Source organism: Tyto alba, unplaced genomic scaffold (assembly GCF_018691265.1).
Source record: "Tyto alba isolate M040663 unplaced genomic scaffold, T.alba_DEE_v4.0 Super-Scaffold_17, whole genome shotgun sequence".
NCBI classification, from domain to species: domain Eukaryota; kingdom Metazoa; phylum Chordata; class Aves; order Strigiformes; family Tytonidae; genus Tyto; species Tyto alba.
In genome coordinates, this window is record NW_024881279.1 from 19,432,427 (window position 1) to 19,454,926 (window position 22,500).

General features: G+C 42.4%; 1 protein-coding gene across 5 annotated transcripts in view; it reads left to right on the forward strand.

The window, feature by feature from the left end:
- The window catches only part of KCNIP1 (potassium voltage-gated channel interacting protein 1), a 445,272-nt gene that overhangs the window by 279,090 nt on the left and 143,682 nt on the right, over nucleotides 1-22,500 (forward strand). Inside the window, exon 2 of one of the 5 annotated variants that reach the window (XM_032992705.2) lies at nucleotides 16,462-16,553. The exons of the other annotated variants lie outside the window; for them this stretch is intronic. The gene's annotated coding sequence lies outside the window, so the exon portion shown is untranslated. The remainder of the gene's footprint in view (nucleotides 1-16,461; nucleotides 16,554-22,500) is intronic. 5 annotated transcript variants of the gene reach the window in all.

Here is a 22,500-nt window from a genome sequence, read left to right on the forward strand (position 1 = left end):
TGAACTGAGGATAGTAATAAAAAAAAACAGACTGTAGCAGATTTGGTCAAAGCAGCTGGCTAGTGGAAACACGTTTTGTGAAATTTAGATTAAACTGAGATTTTTCTTCTCATGAAATTAGTGGTGTCTACAAAATGTGCCATTAAAATTCATTCTTTTTGTAAAAGAAAATTAAATCACTGTTATGGGTATTTCCCTTCTGGTTTTATGTCAATTCAAGACGTCTCTGTAGCATCACAGCAGAGGCATCATGATGGCTTCTCTATCACTTGGATGAGGAAGTTACCATCAACGCATTCCAGGAACCTCCTGGACCTCTTGGATTGCAGTGCTGTCCCTCCAACAGACATTGGTGTGGCTGAAGTCCCCCATGAGGACCAGGGCTTGTCAACATGAGGCTGCTCCCATCTGTCTATAGAAGGCCTCATCCACTTGGTCTTTCTGGTTGGGTGGCCTGTAGCAGACGCTCACTGTAAAGTCTCCTGTCCCTGCCTTCCCTTTAATCCTGACCCATAAACTCTCAGCCAGCTCCTCATCCATCCCCATGCTGAACCTGGGTTTGTAATGAACCTCTGAGTCCCTGCTATAGTTTAGTATTGATGCTGCTGTGTCTTGCCGAGGCAATCATGTCCTGCAAATAACATTTTCTTAAATTGCTCTGTAAATTTGGAATTACTGTGGAGGTCATGCAGGTTCTTATGAAAGCTAAGCCATTTTTCATGGATTCATGTTCTCCATAAATGAGGTTGCAGCTCAAGAGAGCACTTCATTAGTGCCCCAATCACAGACTTTTCAAGCAGGATGTTTTCAATGCAGATGTCCTGGATTCACAGAATTGTGTACTGGTAAGTTAGAGCAAAGCTCTTCAGTAGCATCAGGGAAAATATACACAGTCTTAAAAACAGGCAGGGGGCTCAGCTGGAAATCTCTCTGCTTTCTGCATGTGAGAAGTGTTTTCTCCTTTGTCCTTTCAATACTGGCATATGATAAACTGTGCCGGGACTGTTTCAGGTTCCCAGGCACTACCTGAAAACCAGCAGGTAGCTCCCATAGCGAACTTGTACCACAAGCACCATCAGTTTCCATTTTCAGAGGTATACAGGCATTCTAGTAAGTCACACCATTAAGACAAAAATTTCCCAAAGGGCTGTGTGTGTGTGTGTGTGCATTTTTATAGCTGGACACCTGTGAGATTCATCCCCAAGAATATGGCCACATTCTGCACCCCTGGTACTATCCTGGCAATCTCCCTTGAATGAGACTCCTTGCTTTCACCTGATTAGCTGTCTCGGAATCTGTTCTCAGTGTAGCTTTGGTTGTCAGTAATAAATACAATTTGTTTCTCCCTTATGCCTCAGCTGCCTGTTAAATTCACTTTAGACAGATAACATCACCATTTTGCAAAGGCGTGTTGAAAAATTTGAAATGTTATTTCCTACAAAAAGATCAAACCACTGAATATCTTCTTGGTTTGGGTATGAGACACCCATCAGAGAACCCTAAGAGCTGGTTTCATGCTGCAAGCAGGTTGGCACAGCTCTCGTTTTGTTCTGGGGTTGCATACAGCATCAGAATCAAATCCAATCAGGATGGATTTGCTTAACAGGTAATATAGGCACTGCACCCCCCCACAGTGCACCCAGCTGCGTCCTGCAACCCACCGGCACGATGCAGCATCCACGGACACGCTTGGGCACTGCTCTGTTGTGCTGGCATCAACTGCTTTGTCCCTTCATATTAATAAGGCATTACAGTATTTGCTAAAATGTGAGTTATAGGTACGTTTATCACACAAATCCACATTTCTCTTGGCTCTGGCATTGTATTGAGAGATAATGCTGGGAAGGGGCTATTGCATTCCATGGCTTGGAAACAGAGCACAAGGTTTGGAAGTGCCTGTTCGTGTCACGTGGCTCCTGTTGCTTATCTGGGTTGAGTAAGAGTAAATAACGTGCTCACTTGAGAGCAGGCTGTTGTGATTGCATCACTGGGCAGTGAAGCCAGGTTTAGATTAATATGTGAATGTAGAAGCACCATGATACAATTTTGAGAGTGATTATTTTGTATTTACTTGGCAAATACAGAAATTTAATGTTGCAGCGCAGTGTGTGGGAAATTCTAAATTTTACCAGGTACTTAATGATCTTTTTGGTGGATCTGCCTGCTGAAGTCAGGCATCTCTGTAAAGGCACAGACACTAATGAGAATCTAACACAGACACTAATGAGAATTTAACATCAGCCCATGAACTGCTGTGATCCTCTCTATTGCAGCAAATTTAAGAAAGCAAACCCAGCGTGTTGGAGCTGGAGATGTCTATTTTGCACTGATGGTTTTTCCCTATTAAATAAAGTAGCACTGCTTTGTAGCAGAATTTAGCAGCAATTGTTTGAGACATGCTTGGAAAGTAATACACACACACACACACTTTGAAACTTCAGATCAAAAAGTCAAATGTAAATTACAATGCACATTACTGTGCTTTTTATCAGACAAGAGATTAACAACATTCCCAGCTCAAAAAACTCAAATCGATGACATGTCAGAGAACAGACTCTAGGGACTGAAGACCATTTTGGTGGTTGCTAATGCAGTGATGATTTCCTGTCTAAAGCTAAAGGGATCAATAACTCCAGTTAGGAAAAAAAAAAACCAAAACCTTCAGGGGAAAGAGAACTTGTGTCAGAGGAGCTCACTGGACTGTTTAAGTAACAATATTTTATAGATCCAACAAACAAGCTATTCCCAGCCCAGTAAGGAACATTTCTCAGCTGCAGGTTGGGTACAGCAGAAATTAATTTAGCTCAATAATGTGTCTAGCTTGTAGTACTGTCCACAGCATTACAGAATTAATTGGCAACACTTCTCATTCACAGCTGGCTCTCCTCGAGGCGGCTCACAAGGGAGGATCACAGGCTCAACCGTAACTACACAAATGCTTTGGAAAACACCGTGTAGAATTCATCCTGTGTGGCTGGATAGGTGTTTTGCTTCTCCATCAATCGTAACAGGAAGGTTTCATCCATCCCAGCAGATCGATGTCTGCTTGAAATGCAGTCACAAATGAGCATTACCTCTGCCTGATTCAAGCAGGTCAGAGAATACTTCCTAGAACAGACCATGAGAATAGCTTGAACTGGGAAAATGTTTGCTGATTAGGCTGTGTGTTTTGTACGTACGTGTAAACGGTAATGAAGGACCTGATGGGGGTCATCTCAAATCTGTTCCCTCGCAGAGCTGTTGATTGCTATTGTCTCATCTCAATCAAGAGCTAGCGATGAGCTGCATATATTAAATACCAACTATGGTTTCAATCTACATGTTGATGCAAAATATAAATTCAGTGTATGAAAAGGTTTTCGGCAGAGACTTAACCATTGCCTCGCAGAATGAGTAAGAAATTCTGTCCCTTGATGTAGCAGAGATGTACTAGCAGGTGGGGACTCCTGCCCCTCATGACTGTCAGCCAGAGGGACAGCCTTATTTCTGAAGAAGGGAGGACAGTCCTTGTGGAGGGAGGAGCATTGAAACCACTTCCTGATGTAGTGGAGGCTCAGGAACCCTTGGGACGTTGGATGACAACTCAGGGAAAGCCTGAGAAGGGACGGCGCATGGAAACCAGCCTGCTGGGGAAGGCGTGCAGGCTGCTGGCCAGGGCAGCCCAGAGCCAGGGCTGAGGTAAGTGCCTGCAGTTCTGGGGCTGATGAATGAGAAGGAAAAGCAGGTTTCTAAAGGTGAGGCTGTGTGAAGTAGCTCAAATGTTATTTTTCTTTCCTTTTTAGCACCTGTGTCTATGCAACCTTTTTTCTAACTGTGCCTATTTTGTGTGGTCTAAATACATATTTTATATTTTTAAGATAAGTGACTTGTGAAGGGTGATTTTGAAGTAATGGGAGAGCAGTTGTGATGGCTGTAGTGAAGCTTATAACAGACACGTTTGATGGCTCATGCAGAGCCCAGGACAGTGACACGTTGCTTCCAAATATCCAGAAGACAGTAGGAGAGGTGCCCACTTGACCACACAGGCTGCTCCAGGAGCTCATAGTGTGAGTGTCTGAGAAGAGATATATTCTGGTGCTGGGGTACGGATGTTCTCTGGCCTTTGGAAAGTCAGGGGACACTTCTGCAGGTGGGATGGTCTGGCAGAAATGTGTGGCTGGCAGCCTTGGGTTTAAGAGGATTTCTTAACAGAACCAGTATACCTCTGTGCACTAGTCTGCCCAAAGTGAGGATCACCAGCATTTACCTTCATCTTAGACTGCTGCTGGGAATGAGTTTCCTTAATTTGCTTTAGCCAAGCATATCTCTAACCCTACAAGAATGGGTTGTCATGGTTTTTAGCTCTGTTCTTGTGGGTTCTTTTCGTGCTATGCAAATATTGATCTGGAATCATCATAAGCCTATCTTTACTCCCACGGATCTTGCAGAATAGTTTAGAAGGACTGCACTTAAATAACAGTTGTTTTGACTACCTCATCCCGAATAAGGAGTGACAGTTCTTCTTAATGAGTGATCTCAAGTCACCAGTTTTGCACAGACTGTCTTACGCCTATGGAGGGATATCATTCTATGCTTAGCATCTGAAATAGGATTTTAAGTTTAAATGCTGTATCCAGGTCTCCATATTTAGCTCTTCCTGTTTCAGAGATATTCAATTTGCAAATCCCTATGCTTCTATTTTATATAAATCCTATTTCAGGTATTTGCATTTAAAATTTGGTTGGGACGTATATGACAGGCTTTGCATAGCATAAGACAGCTTGCTTTGGAGGCAGAAAAGTAGAAATACCTCCCACTGAAAAGTAACGACCTGTAGTTCAATGCACATTCCTCAAAATTGGCCGGAGATGATCACGTCTCACAGTGCTATTTTTCCACTGTGACTAATGCCCCCATTCCAGTCCCCCCCACCCATCTATGCCAGTGCAAAACACTGTAATTCATGCATGGAACTATACCCACAGACAGGGATGCCAAGAGCACTCAGCAGCCTATGATTCAGTTAAGCAGACTAAGATAATGCATCCTATACATAAAGAAAAATATGCTTTTAGTCTACTAGTAACTTTTTTTCTCTGAAAGGAAAGGAATTATCTGAGCAGGGTGCTCCTCTTCTCCAAAGGCAGCAGCTCTGCAGAGACGAAAATGCCAGTGTCTGAACATAGCCTAGCCAGTCCTTGGGGTAAATGTAGCTCAGATAAGAGCACTTCTTGCTCCTGCACAAGCCACAGAGACCTCCATTTAGCTAAAGAGTGCCTATCCATTCTTCTTAATCACGTGCAGCAATCTTTCTTGCAGCATGGGCTGGGGTTTTTGTCTCTGATAGGGTATGAGCACTTCTAACATTGCTGGGAAGCAGGGAGTCATTGGGATAGTTCCTAATGTCATCGTTAGAGCAGAGGGAATCTGCAGAGAAGCCTGCAAAAGGCAAGACTTGAGCTTGAAAGCCACTGATCAATTTAACAGCCTCCTTCTCTGGAGAGAAAAATGGATATACCTGGAGGTGAAATCCAAGGAGAGCCTGAGGTACTTTACAGCTATAGTTTATGGAAATCAGCACCCAGAGAACAGCTATCAGGCTGTGCGAATCTGCCTTTCTGCCAGAAAGCCTTGTGACGTGGCTGGACATGCTGGGGGACATGGAACGAGAGAAGCAGGGCACCTACTGCCAGCTGTCACACTAGCCCTGGAGAAGGAGGGAAAATAGACTCTGCTCTTCTCACCACCTGGAATGAGAGGACTGATGCCCTAGTTTGCAGAGACAGCTTTGCTGGAGTTTAAAACACTCTGGTGCTGACCTGAAGAACTAGAGCAGCAGTGTCCCATCAGCTCTGTCAGAAGCCATAAGAGCTATTCTAGTGGTAGATTTGTCCTATTTTTCCTCTTTATTGAGGTTCTTTCAGAGATGGACAAGGAGAGGGATAGTGGGCTGTGTATGCTGTGTGAGCAACCCTCTTTGGTCAAGCAGCAGGTGAGCATGCAGTTCTTCTAGACACTTGACTGTTCCCAGGGGCTCCCAGGAGGAAAATGCGATTTAAGTGGGCTCTGGTTCACATGAATTACACTAGAAGGTTGGGGAGTAGTGAAAGAGGTTTTCTTTCACTGCATTGGGATTTTGTTTCGTCATGGAAAACATCCATTCTCTGGCTTGGTGAATGATGTTCAACATCATGGGAAATCAGCAGGCTTTCATGATGAGAGTAACTTGTGACCTGTGTATTCAGCGAGGTGTAGCGAGGATCAAAAAACTCTCCGAAAAGCAGCAGCAAGAGATGCAATACCTGCCTTAGGAAGAATAAACTCACAGTGTTACAGAGTGTAGATGCCAAAAGAATCGGGAATGGGGGATGTAAGATTGGAGTTTGATATCCAAAACACCTGGTGAGTGGCTTTTCCCTGAAGAGTGGCAAGGCATAACAAAAAGCCTTTTTTGATCACTGGACAAATACTGAGAAGTACATGGCTGTTAAAATATCAGCTTTGTGACCTGTTATTATGATGGGAGATATCTAATGATAGATTCAATTTCTACTAGCAAAAGCATACTATCAATAAATAAGATTTTGTTTTGACCAAAATTTCACTGAAGGGCTAGAGTAGGGGGAGTCCCTTATTTGGGGAAAACAGTTAAAATAAAGAGGTAAATGCAGCCAAATTTGTCCTGCAACATCATTTCAAAATAGAAGGCAGAACACTGGAACATTTTATATTTGTTTTTATTTCTAAGTTGGAATTAGCTATTAAATTTGGTAATAGTCAGAAACAGGCCAGATTGACCCCAACCTAGTAAACATAAATTTATTTTTGTCTTTTTTTTTCCCCTGCAACTTTTGAAGTGTAGGTAATTTTAAGGGTTTTTTTTGAAAAATGAGAATGTTGCCCTCATCTCTGCAGGACAGAGAACAGCTTGAATTTCATGTTTTCAGGCTATTGGGGGTAGTGAGTCCTTTCACTCCAGAGTCAGCTTTGTGGGTGGACTGCTGTAATATGCTGGTAGGATATCCAAATTATTCCACTTCTGTTGTGTGCTTTGTCACTTTGAAAACCATGCCTCATTCTTGTGAGCTGTGTTTCCCAGTATAGCAGAGAGGAACAGAATCTTTTGTCTTCTAATTTGTAAACAGAAGTTTAAATGATACTGCTCAGGACCAGCTGTTTTGCTAATTCGCTTAGCCAGGTGCCTCTGGTGTCTCTATCTGCCTGGCACTAGCTTTTTTCTTATTTCTTTCCTGCTGTGTAGTCTCTGCAAAGTTTCCACCTGCTGGCATAATTATGCTCCCCCCAGGCAAAGCAGTGATTTTGCCGGGCAGTGTCCGTGAGGACACTGAAGGATCCACAAGCAAGAGGGACACAGGGTGCCTAGCACTGGGATGGTCTTGGTTGTTGGTCCCTTGGATTGTATCTATACTGTGTTATAAAGTAATCTTACTGGAATGAGGCTGTACAAACCACTTAAAATTGGGGAATGATTTAGCTGCTGCACTGCAACTCATAAAAAAAAAAAAAAAGGAAATTAAAAACCTAGAAACTTCACATTTACTGCAAACTCCTGAACTTGAAACATCTGTGTACCTGAGAGGAGATTTAATACTTTTCCTCACTTTGATGCTATTATGACAGAACACTTTACATTATCTGAGCCGCCCAGGACTATGAAATGGGGGATGGCCTTTGAGATTGTAGAAAACTCAAAGTGGAAATAAATTAGCTGGAGATAGGTTAGTTCCTGTAAGTCTCTTCATAAAAACGCTTCTCTCAATCTGTTAAGATTATCAACTGCTATACCAGCTGCCTGTGATAACACAGGAAATGAAGAAATGGCAGTAAGAAATCTCAGGCTGCTTATTAAGCCTTTTTTAACCATCATAGAAAACCAAGGGAGCAATGTACTCAAAGGAGGATTCCCCAGTCTCTCAGAAGCACAAACAACACTGTATATTGGGCCGCACTTGGTATCTGGGTAAGGGAAAAAGCTGTGGGGGTGTATTTTGTTGGTTTTTATATTTTTTTTAATGTTCCTTATAAAAAATATTTTTCAAAAAGTAATATGAAAATCATCAGATAACTACTTTTTATTTTTTGTCTCTGTGACTGGAGTCTCCTCAGTTGCATATTGGCTAAAATAGTGTCTGAGAACAATTAGACAAAATGTACCTTTAACTCTTTTTCTCACGTCTGTAACAGAAAGTCATATTGTTTGGGTCTTCTGTAAAAGCAACTGTTGCCATATATATTGTGAGAGAAGGACAAGCATAAAAGAAAAGCCAGTGTTACAGCTTTGGCCTTGCCCCGTCTATTCTTTGGTACAGCCAAAGACCTGATGAACTCCACCTCTGGAGCTCCCCAGACTCATGTTCATGCCTTTATGAAGTGTTCCATACTGTAAGGTTTGATGTTGATACCAAAATGGTCTTGCAGGCACAGGTCAATTATATGGATTTCACTAGGCTTGTCGGGAATATCCTTTGGTACAGTCCTTCCTCCTTTGACCCTATCCACTGGCTCAGTCCAAGGAGGAGTTTCCCCAGAGTAAGGGAATTGTGAAAAGATGTTTCCAGGGACTGCAGGCTCCAGTCACTTATGTCTCTACTGGTTGCAAATTACTGGCTGATAATGAAAAGACTTGGTTTATGTGTTGGATTAGCTGAATAAAAGCAATATTAAGGACATAAAGCTAGGAGCTGTATGGCTTTGCTTGAAATGTGTTAATTTACGAATGGGTAGTCTGCAAAATGTTCTGACCTAGCAGTTACAAGGGGTGTAGCTCATTCAATTTAGCCACTCACTTTCCAGAAGATCTTGCTTTCACTTAGGGTTTTTTGGGTTATCCATCATTGCAGCATCTCCAGACCTTTCTCAAATCAGTAATTAGGCATGTGCTTAGATCTCATCAGCTAGAAGGCTACGTATATCCTTGAGCACTCTGAATAGAGATGGGAATGCCTGAATGCTTTTCTAAATGGGGTTAACCATGTGGAATATAACCCATCCTGTGCACTATGACAATTTGTCCTTGGTGCAGTGGGCTATCAGTAATGCTAAGATGAAGTGTGTGTACATCACACCGTCTGTGCCCTTTAAACTGGGTAGGGTAGTTCCTGGACTCCAGAATGTTTTTTCTCCATTCGTGCTTACCAGAGTGCCCTCAAAGCTAAAGATGTTTAGTTCATTGGCTGTGTTAGAAGTCAGACATAAATGACAAAATTTCCCTCGTGCTGTGAGTAGTTAATGCCAAAGGAGTCAGGCAAGGAAGAAGCTGCTTTTCTGTGCTTGCACAAAAGCTGGAATGTGCTGGGGGTGATCTTTGCTGCCTTATTCTGACTTTACAACAGACGGATAGAGGGTATCTGGGAGCTCTGGATCGTTAACCAGACTGTGCAGTAACTGCCATCAAAGAGGACTCCATGGGGAACCGGTGAGAGAGGCACTGTACATCCCTGGTCCCTTCTGTGGCACAAGGCTCCCTGAGACGGACTGTCCAGCTGGTACACGCTCCCTTTGTCCTGTGCCGGAGCAGCTGGCACAAGGCCTTTTATTCTTGTGACAATGGCCAAGCACCGTTTGTATCTATATGTATGGGGTACTAAAATACCACACTGCCATGTGTATCTGTATCTAAGGTAACAGTTTTATATCCTTAGGAGGGATAAGAGTGAAAGCAAATGGTCACAGGACAAGTTTTATTGGCAAAAGCAAAAAAGTTGAAAGTGGAAATACAAACACCGGCTAAGTATTTAATGTGCTTGCTGCAGATTAACTGTATTGTTTCCATGGTCTGGAGGTCTGGCGCCTGCCTATGCCACTGGCAAATGTTTGCTAATTTACTCTGAAACGTGTCTATATTACTACAGTTTTTTTCATAAAACAACCCTGAGAATGCAAGGCTGCTTTATCTTCGGGGTTCTGATTTCTTTCATGGGGTTGTCAGTTCAGTCATAAATAGAAGCTGTTAAGGAAGCACATTCAGAGTGGATTATGCACTGGAAAAACTGAGCCCCTCTCCAAATGCTTTCTTTGTACCTGGAAGAAGATGTCTTAGCAGTCTGTAAAGCAGACTTTCTAATAACAAGGTGGTTTTGCTTTTCTTGGTTTCCTTCTAAAATCTGTGAAATGCAGTGCACATATATCCAAGTGCTACTGTCAGAATGAGCCCGTTACATGGGCACTGGTGGCTTAAAGATAGGCCTCCTCTGCTCATGAGAGAAGTATGTGTCTGAGTGCTGTGGTTTTCAGTTACTTTCCTAAACTGGGTGCAAAACCAGAAAGAAGGCTTGAGCATTAAGGGTGCAATTTTCCAAAGATGCAATATTAAGCAATGTTGGGCCTGTAGTTTTTGGCAGTTATGAGTCCCTACTGACTCTGGGTATACGCTTTACGTTATGTAAGAAGGTATGATCGAGACATGGTCTGGAGCTGGCTTTAGCCAGAAGGTAGTGCACCACCATCCGGCAGGTTAAAAGGTCTATTTCTTCTCCAACAACTGACCTGCAAGTAGCTGTTGTGTTTAAGCATCTTGTCTTGTCTGTTCCTCACATAGTCTTCCGCTCTCCCAAGAGGAGAGAAGAATTCTCTTTAGGATACTCCTCAGTAAGGGACCAACGAATATTTTTACTAATCCTGACTCAGATGTCATTCTAGTGCTGTGCCAGAAAAAAAGAGGACAAGGAGCAGAAGCCAAAAAGGGACCTTGTGGATGCTGCAGCTGCTGGCACAAATGGCCTCTTGTTGTATTTCTCTTTCCAGTCTGGACTTCATAGCTGGACCTTCTTCCTGCATCCTCATTTTCAAGAGCTATCCCTTCATCTCCTTGCAGCCTGATCTAGTACACAACCACATCAAACCAACACTTCTTACATTTTGTTGCCCTCTCCATTATGCCCCTTTTACCCTACCCCTTTCTTCTCTGTGACTGTTACCCTTCTGTACTCACTAGAAGAGGCTCTGACTTAAATCCTGCTACTGCCGGGGACAGGCATGGGACAGGCACTGTGACATTCTTATCACTTCTCTGCACCCCATTGCCAGTAGTTACTTTTAAGGGCAGAAATTCAATAATGCATGTAAGATGAAATGCTTATGACTATATTTGCATGTTTTAACATGCATTGACTTCACTTGAATGAAAGCTATAAATGCTTTGACTTTGAGCCTGGCAAGGTTGTAGTATGAAATGAGCCTTCAATGATGCTCTTGACTGGAGCTGGCATCTCCCTGGGCCCCGGGCCAGCCAGCCTTGGCTGCTCCAGCTCGGTGGCACCCAGAGCTATGCTGGAGCTGCGCACTCTGCCTTTTAGCAGTTTCCTACCACTGCCTGGGCTTGCATTGGCTGGGGATTGGGGAAATAAATAAAGTAAGCCTAACCAACAACAAAAAGAGAGGCCCTGGCTGTTCCTACCTGTTGCTTCCTTGGCTCTGGCTTCCCCATGTCCCTCCCGGCCGCCTGGCCGTGCCGAGCCCGCGGCTGCCCGGCGCGGTGCAGGGCAGAGCACCCCGGCAGCGGGGCCTGCGGGGCACTGATGGCTAATGCCACCCTGCGCTGGGCTGGGCGAGCCCGCGGCCCCGGCCCCGGCCCCGGCGGGTGCAGACCAGTGCGTGCACTGGGAACCCATCTCGCCTTGTTCTCCGCTCGCTGTCATCCCCTGAGGCATGTTTGCTGTTGTGTCTGTTATTGAGGATTGGGCCACGAATGCGAATTTCTTTAGCAAGGAAGACAATCTTTTTCAAGGTTCGCACATACAAACCTCAGAGTTTATCTGTACAGGGGCATAAGGTTATTGTAGTATTGCCCGAATAGTCCCTTTGAAATTTGGGGTGTTAATGTGCAAAGTCAGTAAATCACAAATTGGAGTCATTTATTCACCAGGAAAGGAGGAGAATTCCTCGTAGAGATAAACCTACACTTGTATAGTTATCACTATTTTTCTATCTCCTGCAATATTCATTCCTTGTATTTCTGGGCTGACAGGGCACGGCGTGCAGGGTTTCTGTCTCTGTGAAGCGGTGACAGCAGAGGGCAGCAGTATCCTACGGTCTCCCCGCAGTAAATCAAGTCCACAAGGTACAAGGAAAGCGGCTGTAAATCGGCAGCATGGGAAAGGTGCAAATTAATCAGGGAAAGCTGCAACAGCGCTTTTCTGTTAAAAAATCGCTAAGTCCTTCATTAAGTTTGAACGCCAGGAATCTGAGGATGATTTAACCGTATCTGCCATTAACTGTCAGTGTTTGACAAATACAAATAGTGTAGTTCCATTATAGTAGGATTGAAATGCAATTTGGAGAAAACGGTATTTCCAAGCAGAGGCTGACTGCTGGCTCTTTGCTTTTCTTTCTTGACAATTATATCAATGCCACCAGGTGGGGATAAGAGCCTTTTTAGATTTATATTGGATTTTCCTACCTAGTTACTTACTCGGGTTGGGCCCTCCGGCAGCGTTCAAACCCGTGCCCGGAGGGTCGGCGTGGTGGCGGTGCTGGCCGTGCCTCAGCACCGCTCCGCACATAACCTGTCCGAGAGGCCACGCTCCAACCCGCCTTCTCCTGCAGCCTCTTGAAGGTAGTGCCGGAATCAGCAGTGTCGAGGTTAAATTTTAAAGTAGATAAACTAAACTCGATTGATGGTTGGAGAGGGCAAGAGAGTAAGGTAAATTTCTTTGCATTTACCTTTCATTCATCGCTGAGGTGACTACCTCAGAATACCTGTCGAGACAGGACAGAGCTGTCTTCCTCGTGGCTGGAGCACTGAGGCCGTGGTAGCTGTAGCAACTTGCCCAAAGTCACCTCCAAGGCATGTGGCAAATCTCTGCTAGCCCGGCCAAGACAGTGCTCCCTCACCCCCCCGGGCTGGCTGCTGGTCCCTAACGGAGTAATTTCCCTTCCACTTGTGCTGCTGCAGATGCTGAGACCTCCAGGCATGCAGTTACTGCCTTGCAGTGTGTAGCATTTGCATTTGAATAACCTGGATTTGGCAGCTCTGAGGGACTGATTATTTCAGGTGCTTCTGAAAGCATACAAATAGATTTTTATTGGCTGATAATGTAGAAAGTAATGTGTTTTAATCTGAATTCCTTCTGTATCTCTTCAATTAATGCCATATCCTATATAGCAAGAAAGTTTGGTATCACATCAGGGAAGCATTTCCAGTGCTTTCTGAATTATCTGTAGATACGTTTCATTTTTCATATTGGCTGATGCAGATGTCCTTTTCCATAATACTCAGAATTGAGTGTCCATCTGGTCAAAAAAGTATCCTCCTACTGTGCTGCAATTATTACTCAATATTTCTCTAGGCAGCATTGGCAAAGCCTCCTAGTACCACGTTCTGTATAGCAGTGAATTAAGTTAATTATTTTTCAGCCTATTGTGTGTATATATATATATGTATATCTCCCATGTTTAGATAAAGATTTCAGCTCTTACATTGGGGGAAACAATGAGTTGTCACCAAATGGAGATAGAAGGCTTAGAATGATGTTATTTAATCTTTTTTTTAATATTATTATTTATCTTTTTTAATTTGAGTCTCTAGCAGAGAGGTGTAAAACCATCCTTTTCTTTTTGCTTCTCCCAGTTTCTCAAAGAGTCCTTTCAACCACAACATCCTCCCTGAGCTCCTTTGCTGGAGTGATTTGCATATGCTGATGTTTTTGCCCCACTTTCCAAGAAACCCTCTGCTTCGTGGAATCTTGTAAAGATGTTGCTTTCTATGTTAATGTAAGACAGAAATATAGCAGAAATGTGAATTCAGTAACAACTGCTGACCAGAATACGGCCCCACACACATGCTGTGAAAGCAGCGGTGAGAAGATACACAGCAGCAACTTGGGAACAAGATTGTTAGGCCATTAAATTCTTCCTGAGGTTATAATGCTTACATTCTCCTTTTCAGAAAATGGCAGATAGTATTTATTTTTGATATTACAACCTGACTGTCTCCTATATAGTGTCAGCCAGCCTGTGTACTTGTTGACATGCCGTCCGTGGCATGCTGAATCTTATAATTTCTGCAGAACTTAATGAAGGAAAAATACCTTGGAAGTGCATAAGAGAATAACATGAAACAGTATTTTCAATGGCGGATGGACAAAGGAATTCCAGCTATCATGGGCTTCTGCTGAGTTGTCTTTATTAGTAAATCACTTATCAGTTTATTTCCACAGACAGCTGCATTAAGTTGCTGTCTTCATAGTCAAAGGATAGTTTATAGCCAAATATCAGCATTGGTCTGATTGGCTCTACTTTCCATATACCCAGATCGAAGTGTAGTAGTCTTTGTCGTAAAATCTTTTATTAAAAATTATTTCATTGTCATGTCATGTTAGGTGAGCAACTGGCTTTCCATAGCTGGCTAGGCGTGGCTGTAGGAGGCTCTCTATGCAAAGTTACTAAAGTAAAAATAGCAAGTGAGTATTTTAGCTCAGTAACGTCATCAGCCCAGGTATATGCAAAATGAGGAGGTCCACATACTTGGGGTGTCAATGATTCTAGCATCAAAAAATAATAGCTGAGTCCCTTAACTTCAAACCACCCACTTTTTGACTTAGCATTAGACCAACTCTTCTGAAATGCATTAATGGCTATAGCACAACACAGAAATTCCACTTAAGTTTCCTTGAGGTTTTCTTGGCCCTTCTCTCACAGCTAAGTGAGTTTGCTATTTGCAGTAAAGCTGCATGATGGAGGAGTCCAACATACCTCTGTGCAGTGGAGGATGCTGTTCTTTAGGGCCCTGGGTTTCACCGTGCCCCTTTTCCAGACTCCTGCTAGTAGGCTTCCCAGAAAGCCATGTTTTCCTTTCTGAGGGAAGCAGCCATAGCAGGATCAGATCTTCCTTTTTACCACCTTCCTTATGGTAGATGATGACAATAATTATTTTCTACAGTCAGCCAAAGCAGAGGAACAAGGTGTGAAAACATCCTTGGGGTGCACCATGTAATATGTCCCTGGCAAGCAATCTCACTGTTGCTTTCTGACATACTAAGTACTGAGTGCATGGGACTGTGATAAAATCTCGGGGGCAGAGTGCTGAGCCTGGAAGTCATTTTGTTTCACGATATTTTTATGTAAAAATTGAATTTTCAGCTGAGAAGCATTTCTTGGACTCCCTGTCCCTTCTCATTTCTGTGACAGGATTGCTGTCCCCTGGGTGGTGGCTCCTGGCAGATCCCACTACCCTCCCTGAGACAGACCCCCATGTCAGGCTTCTGTGTTTCCCCACCAATTCTGAGCTGAAAGCCTCTGGACTCTCTCCCTCCTCCCTGCAAGGCTTGCCTCCTGGGGAAAAGGAGGAGGAGAAAGGAGACCAGGCATGCCCATCTGCAAACACACTCTGAATAGTCAGGTCCTGTGTACTGGGAGAAACAGAGTAGGAAAGTCTCCATCTTCCAGTCTCTGAAAAACAGGCTGGTGTTTCCTACAGACCTGCCGAAATACACCAACACTGGGGCTCAGCAAAACATCTCCTTAGTCCGGTTTTACTGTGAAAAGCTACAGGGACTACAGTCCCTCCGGAGACGTGCGGTGGTGGATGCGAGCCGGGTGCTGCAGGGCGGGAGCGGCCGGCGGCGGCTGCGTTGCCTGTGCCAGAGGATGCTGACGGCAGCGTGGGGGGCTGTGGCGTGAGGGGGTGTGGAGGCCCTGCCCACGGTGCTACCGGCCGTGGGCTTGCTAAAGGAGCGTACTGTGCTTTGGTGTGTAGGTCATACCGATGCATTGGGCAGGCAGTGGTGTTAGGGATCTGTGAAACCGGGGTGGGATATACCGCATGGAGCCCTTCCAGCTACCGTGGGAGAGGCCCTTCTCATGGTGCTTATTAAACCACCATGAATGAATTTACTGTGCTCCGGCAAACGGAAGAAAAACGTTTCTCGCACCTTTCGTAAAGAAAACTGCTGGGAGACTGATGTAAGGACATTGCTATAAAAGCTCAGCTAACTCCACCTGATAGTTTGGGGTCCAAGTGCTTGTTTTCATTTGTAGGAACAGAAGTTTACCATGTGGCTGGTGGCTTATTACCTTTTTTCTATATCAAAACTCAATTAAAAGTGTACAAAACCCATCTTTCCTAATCTACTCATCCTTGCATTCAGTCCTGTGGTTTTAAGCAACGCTGAAGTACTCTGTTGCATTGTGAAGCAGCAGGGGAAGGGAAAGCTGGGGGTGGGGGCAAGACTAGGTGAACAAACAGTACTTTGCAGTAAGAAAATCAACAGATGCTATGTTTTGCCCTTTAGCAACGCAACCTCTTGTAATTAAATTATCAGGATTAAAAAAGCTATCTTAATTATTTAAGGGCTAGGGAAAAAGTCCAGTCAAGTAAATAATTTATTACACTGCAAAAAGTGATTTTAACTCTTAAGTCCTGGGAAATTTTTCAGGGATCCATTATTTATTTTCACTTCTCAGTGACAGTTTTTTGTTAAGTTTGAAACTGTAACCCAAAATTTGTATTCTCTTCTCTTGCAGGTAAGTCTGGACTGGTCTGTCTGAAGCGTGCAGTTTGGGAATGTAAGTGAACAAAGTAAGCCTTCTTCAAGCTGTCCCAGCCTGTTAACAAGGTCAGAGTGTTGTCTTTATTTTTGAGCTCTAATACTTTAAATTAAAACGGAAATGGAATGGATAACATCATTGCAGAGTATATGGCTATGCAGACACCATGTGATCTTTCTGTTTGTCAGATGTGAATGCCACAGAGCAAATATCTGTTACTGAGAATTATTATGCAGTCTACCATTCCTCTGGTTCATCCTAAACCAAGATTGGGTAGAGATAATATGAAATATTCACGTTGCTGATATTCTGAGGAGTAATGCAGCTTTTTATAATATTTTTTCATTGATCATTTAAATGGGTTCTCTAGTTGTGATAGATGCACAGATACAAAAATTTCAGTGCCTCCTCATGAATAAGGCCAAGTTAACAGGTCACATGCTGCAAAGCTTACTTTGTGAATCATTCAGAACTGATTATCTCTTATTATCACCTGGCGATAGGACCTTGCTCTAAGTCAGTAAGATACTGCTGTTGGACTGGCATGCTTTGCTTCCTACCTGACCCTTGCTCTGTGACAACTCCCTCTAGCAGTAAGAAACCTCTTAACCTTGCAAGCTTCCTTGCATTGGAATGAGCGACTCCACTGTAATGGTGTCATGTTTATTGTGTCAGAGATGAAAATTATTTCCTTTGAAATTTTCTTCCTCGCTTTTCTTCTCCTATTATCTCCAGGAACAATTAAATTCACCTCTTGTCAAATTCTGGTGTTGGCTTTCTGTTGAAATGTTGTCTGTGTAAATCAAACCATGGCTTCTTTAGAAATCCATACTATGAAGGATTCTGTTGTCCTGATCTCTGATTCCTATTCATGTAGCAGTACCAGTAACAAAAATCTCTGCAATATTTCTGTACGCCCATGTTGTGGTATCTGTTCAGATCAGTGGTATTGTAATGCTAATTGCAGGACAGATATTGATGCTCGATATACAGAAAATGGTACACAGGGCACGTTCTCTTGCAGCCATTTGTGAAGCTTAAAATTGTTCACTTTCCAAATACAGATTTTTTTCATATTTCAGCTGGACACTGTAAAAGCTACTCACTGTCCTCAAATTCATTGTTTAGTTTTGCACCACTCTAGATTTTATGCATTTGGTTATCTCATTTCAATTGCTATTCAGATCAGCCAGCAAAATTTTATATGAATGCTAAGAAACTTCTTATGTTTGTCTTTTTTCTTTTCCACTTCTGTTGACTGATGTTAGGGTGTTTTTTATGAACTGAGAAAGGGGGCCATATGTTCTTTACAGCTATATCACCACTACCATTTTGAGGATGAAATAGCAAGGGCAGATTTTCCCATGCTAGTGAGCGCCTCACTTCTGGAGGGAAGCTGAGATTTGAGGTGGTAGCAAAGCATGTTACTAGAGTCACACATGCTGTATTTCTGACTGTGAATGACCTATAGTTTTGTAGTAGCTGCTGTATTTTTTTCTTCTGAAAGTTTACAGTGTTTTTGGTCACATTCACGTGTCTCTTTGGACATACTAGACATAATACCCTCAATATGCTTTCACACCCACTTTTGAACATCTTCTGGCTACCAGTTTTATACCTTAGCTTGCATCCTGAACTTGATACAGAAAAACTAATTCACCACAGGAGTGTTACACTTTAAGTTTGACCCTTTCAAAGCATTTGATTCCAACTTTCCATCTTCGGCTTTTGAAATCAGTTTGGTTTCCAAAACCTGGCTGAGCAGATACTTTTCCTCTGCAGCAGCTGACTGACCTCTAACCATGTGTGTACCACTGACCCTGTCATGACATGTGATACTTCTGTGCCTTTGCATGCACGACGTACTGAGCCCATACCTTAGGGCCCCCCCTCCACACTCCTTAGATGCCCTCATCAACCTTGGCTTGGGGCGTTCTGCACAGGGAGCAGTCTCCACACTCCTTACACAATTTATTCATTGCCTCCAAGAGCAGTAAGCATCACTTTCAACTGGGCACATTGCACATTATCAATGGAATAAATATGCTGTAGTGTAACATGGCTGCGTACTACTTCTCATATTTTAAGGAAATCTGAAACTATTAATGCAAGAGGGGTTGGATGTGAAAATACCATCCATCATGTCTCATGGCAATAAAAAGCAGGCTTGTATTTCAGCATTTCTGTTTGAAATGTATAAATGCCTTTTTCAAGGGTTTTTAGATGTAACTAGATAAAAAGTTATTAGATGTGAATATGAATACTGACAAAACAAAAATAAAACCTTAAAACTAAACATCTGATGTAGTCTTAAGTTATAAGCAGCATTTTGGGAAGAAGCTTCAATTTAAAGAAATATAGAAAAAATAATCTTCTGCAGATCCACTGAAGTCAAAATTAATATTCAGGTCATATAGTCCTTATACTGGCTGCAAAAGCTGTGTTGAGGGTTTTAAGAGATAAGTTAAAAATGAATGCTTTTGAAAACATTCTCCGTATATAGCCATTGTTTAGCCCAGCATATCTCAGAACTCAGCACTGTGGTAGATTTGATCAGGCTTTAAAATTCCGTTTTTAAAAATGTACCTCTTCTGTAAGCCTCACATAATGAGTAGCATTCCTTTGTTGCCCTCGGGCTAATGATAATATACAAGGAAAAATATTCTGCCTTAAAACAAAATGAATCCTAAAACCCAGAAGATTAGGATTGGCACTTCTCTTCAGTAATAACTAGTTTTTGTGGTGTCTATAGAAAGCTGCACTGTCGAGTTAGCCTTGGCAGGCTGTGAAACAAGGAGTGTTGGGAAGTGTGTATATGTGGGAGGCCTTCGTATGAAAGAGAATTGTTATGGGAAGCATCTATTCCAGCTCACCTGGTGGGCTGTGCTCTGGGGATTGATTGCAGTATTGCACTCTGAAATCTACTGTGACAACCTTTAGTTTGTGATTGATACCTTTATGTTGATGCTGAAATCCTCCTTGTCACAGTTTTAGTAGAGAAGAGTCAGAACCTATTGCTCTTGGAAAATGTAGGAAGGAGAGGCTCTTGATCAGGCAGGTTATTGGGATACCACCAGTGGCAAAGCAACAGGGAAATTTAGCAGAGAGATGGGGTGGAAAGATTCCTACTTTTGAGATGTTTGCAATTTTAGTATGCAAAATGAGTAAGTTTATTTCTTACATTTAATATCAAATCAGTATTTATAAAGGCTGGGCTGTGTTTATTTATAAAGAGAATTCTGCTTGTTCAGGGTCTTTATACTGTTCTTGGGGGAATGAAGTGCAGAGCTGTAACGCATTTTAAAATAAATTTTAAAACATATTCTTAAATGTATTTGTTTGAGGTCCTGGGGTTAGTAGAGGAGCCTTGCAGGGTGCAAGGGCTACCTTCAGTTTTAGTCTTGCCTACTTGAGGAGGCACCGCACAGTGCAAGACATTTAATTGAGTGTGATGTGACCTAAAAGGTACTTTTAATGATCAATTCAGCTTGCTAGGCACTTTTGCAAAAGAAATTGCTAATATGGTTGGGAGGGGAAGACAATAAAGGTTTTAAGATTAAAACTATACTTATTTTTCTTTAAACCTTGCAGTTGTGGAACCCAAATGGTACTGATTAGCCCAGATAAAGCAGCAATGGTAGCTTAACCATAGTTCTGTTTACTGCACTTTTTCTTTTGCTATAGTTCTCTGAGTATCAGAAGGCTAGGGAACCAGTTGTGCTCATGTTTATGTATAAAGACTTCTCTGATTTTGAGTGAAATGAAATATGACTAACATGTTTAATTGATAGAAATGTTTGCTCAGCTTTAGCCATAGAATCATAATTTCATACTTTTCCTACTGCAGATTTATGTATTTGGCAGGCATGGTCTTGAAAGCACTGATATGATGCAAGATGCTGAAGAGGACAGTGCTTTAAATCTCCTGTAAGCAGGCTCAGCCATTCTGGTCCTTGAAATGCCAGTCAACTCCCTGAGGCCCTTCTAGGTGAAAAATCATACTGATACCACTCTCATGGGCATTGCATGAGCAGTAATGCAGCAGTGGAAATGTTTTAGCTTGTAACCTTAAGTTGAAATATAAAGTAACCAACTTCAGTAAAAACTCAGAGGAAACCTCAGGCGATTCTTGGTTTTCTGCTGCAATTCAGTAGCTGTGAAAGAAGCTTATCTCCCCTGAAACAAAACTGCTATCTGGAACCAAATGACTTACTACTTGAAGTAGAGATGCTTAATGCTTTGGAGTTAAATGGCTTAAATTTATTGTGAAACAGACTGTGGAGGAAAAACCAGGGGGGCTTTTGGTTGTTTTCTGGAGATTTGTTTTGCACTGTTTTACATCACTTCTCAGTGTTCCTTTTCCCATAACAACGTCTCCCTTGTGTCAGAAAAAAAATCTTGATGAAAGTATTCTCCCTGAGTTTCTTGCTTCTCTATATTGCTGATGTTTGTGCCTATGATGGAAAGCAGTACATCATCGGGGGTCTGGATATCCCACCTATTTCTGAAGTGTGCAACTTGGTTATGGCAATAAGGAGTATCTGAAAGACAGAGCATGTCTTAAGATTTCTGTTAAGTAATTTATGTAAAAATTGAAGCTTTCTACTCCAACCCCATTTCACTATGTGTTCTTCAAACATTTTCTTCTGTGATGTGGAAGTTGAATGCTCAGTAATCATTTATATATTGAGGAGTACACAGGGTTTTAAAATAATGTCTTATTAGTGCATAAATGTATATTAAGTGCCACGTCATGAACATAGGCACAGCTCAGTTCTTGTCAAACTTAGAGACAAATCTGTTTTGTTCTGAAGCACTTTGCCTGGTGTTTGTAGCAATGTAAAATTGCAAATATTTGGGACCTTCTTAAGCATACTTTACCTTTTACAGAACTTTAGTCCTTTTCAGAAGGGAACTAGAGTTATACCAACGTTTCTGAGGACAGAAAGGCTTCCTATAGGGGAATAACATGTATTTAGTTCACAACATCACTTCTAGTCTTCTGAGGTGAATGAAACTGGCACCTTGCATTGCTGGTGCAATGTTTTCTCATGATGTTAAGACATAATAAGAATGCAAATCCTGCTACACATCTTATGATAGTGCCTTCCTTTCTGATGGAGAACGTAAATTCTCCCTCAGTAATACAAAATTGAGTAGTCTCTGATTTTGCTAGATTTGCTAATCCTGTTGGCTCAGCTTTGTCTTCAAGTGGGTTCATGTATTTCAGATTCCTTTCTGCAACTCTTCATCTCTATTGTTTGAAATTATCACTACTAACAAAGGTAGAAAATGGCGTACGTAAGAAAACGTTTTCTGTGCCACTGTCTCCTGTATGTCAAAGCAATGGCGACATCCGTACAACCAACAGATGTGTACCTGTGCTGTTTGAAAACTACCGGATTACTGCCCATCTGCTTTCTTGTTCAGTCATAATGTTATTTCCTGTAAAAATGGAAAACACTGAGCATAGCTACACATTCACTCATGCCACTCAAGCTGTTACGAGTGCCTGGATCACCAACACTTTGCTCTCAATGAATGCAGTGTTTTGCTATTGGGAAAGTGTTTGACAGTGAAAGGACAAATACCAAGCGAAGTGTTGTGTCTTGTGGCTGGGGAGTGGCGGTAAGGCAGCCTGCCTGTGAAGTCTCAGATGACAGGCATATTCTTCAAATTCAGATAGACTCATGCAGGTAAAGTATCAGCTTATTTTTCCTGTTTTCAACTTGCTCCCTGCTGACATTAACCCCACAATTCAATCCATTTACATTTTTTTTCTTCTTAAGCAGAAGGGCCTTAAGAGAGAATGCATCTGCTCTGATCCATGGCTGGAGTGTATTGTCTTACTGTGTTCAGGTATCTCATCAGTAACTTGTTTCTTGCTGCAACCATCCCTGTATGTTACCACAGCGTGCAGATCTTCATATTTTTTCTCTATATGTCTGTGATATTTTATTTCTCCTTGTTTGTTAGAGCCACAAACAGTTTAGCAGGTGAATAAATTGCTACTGT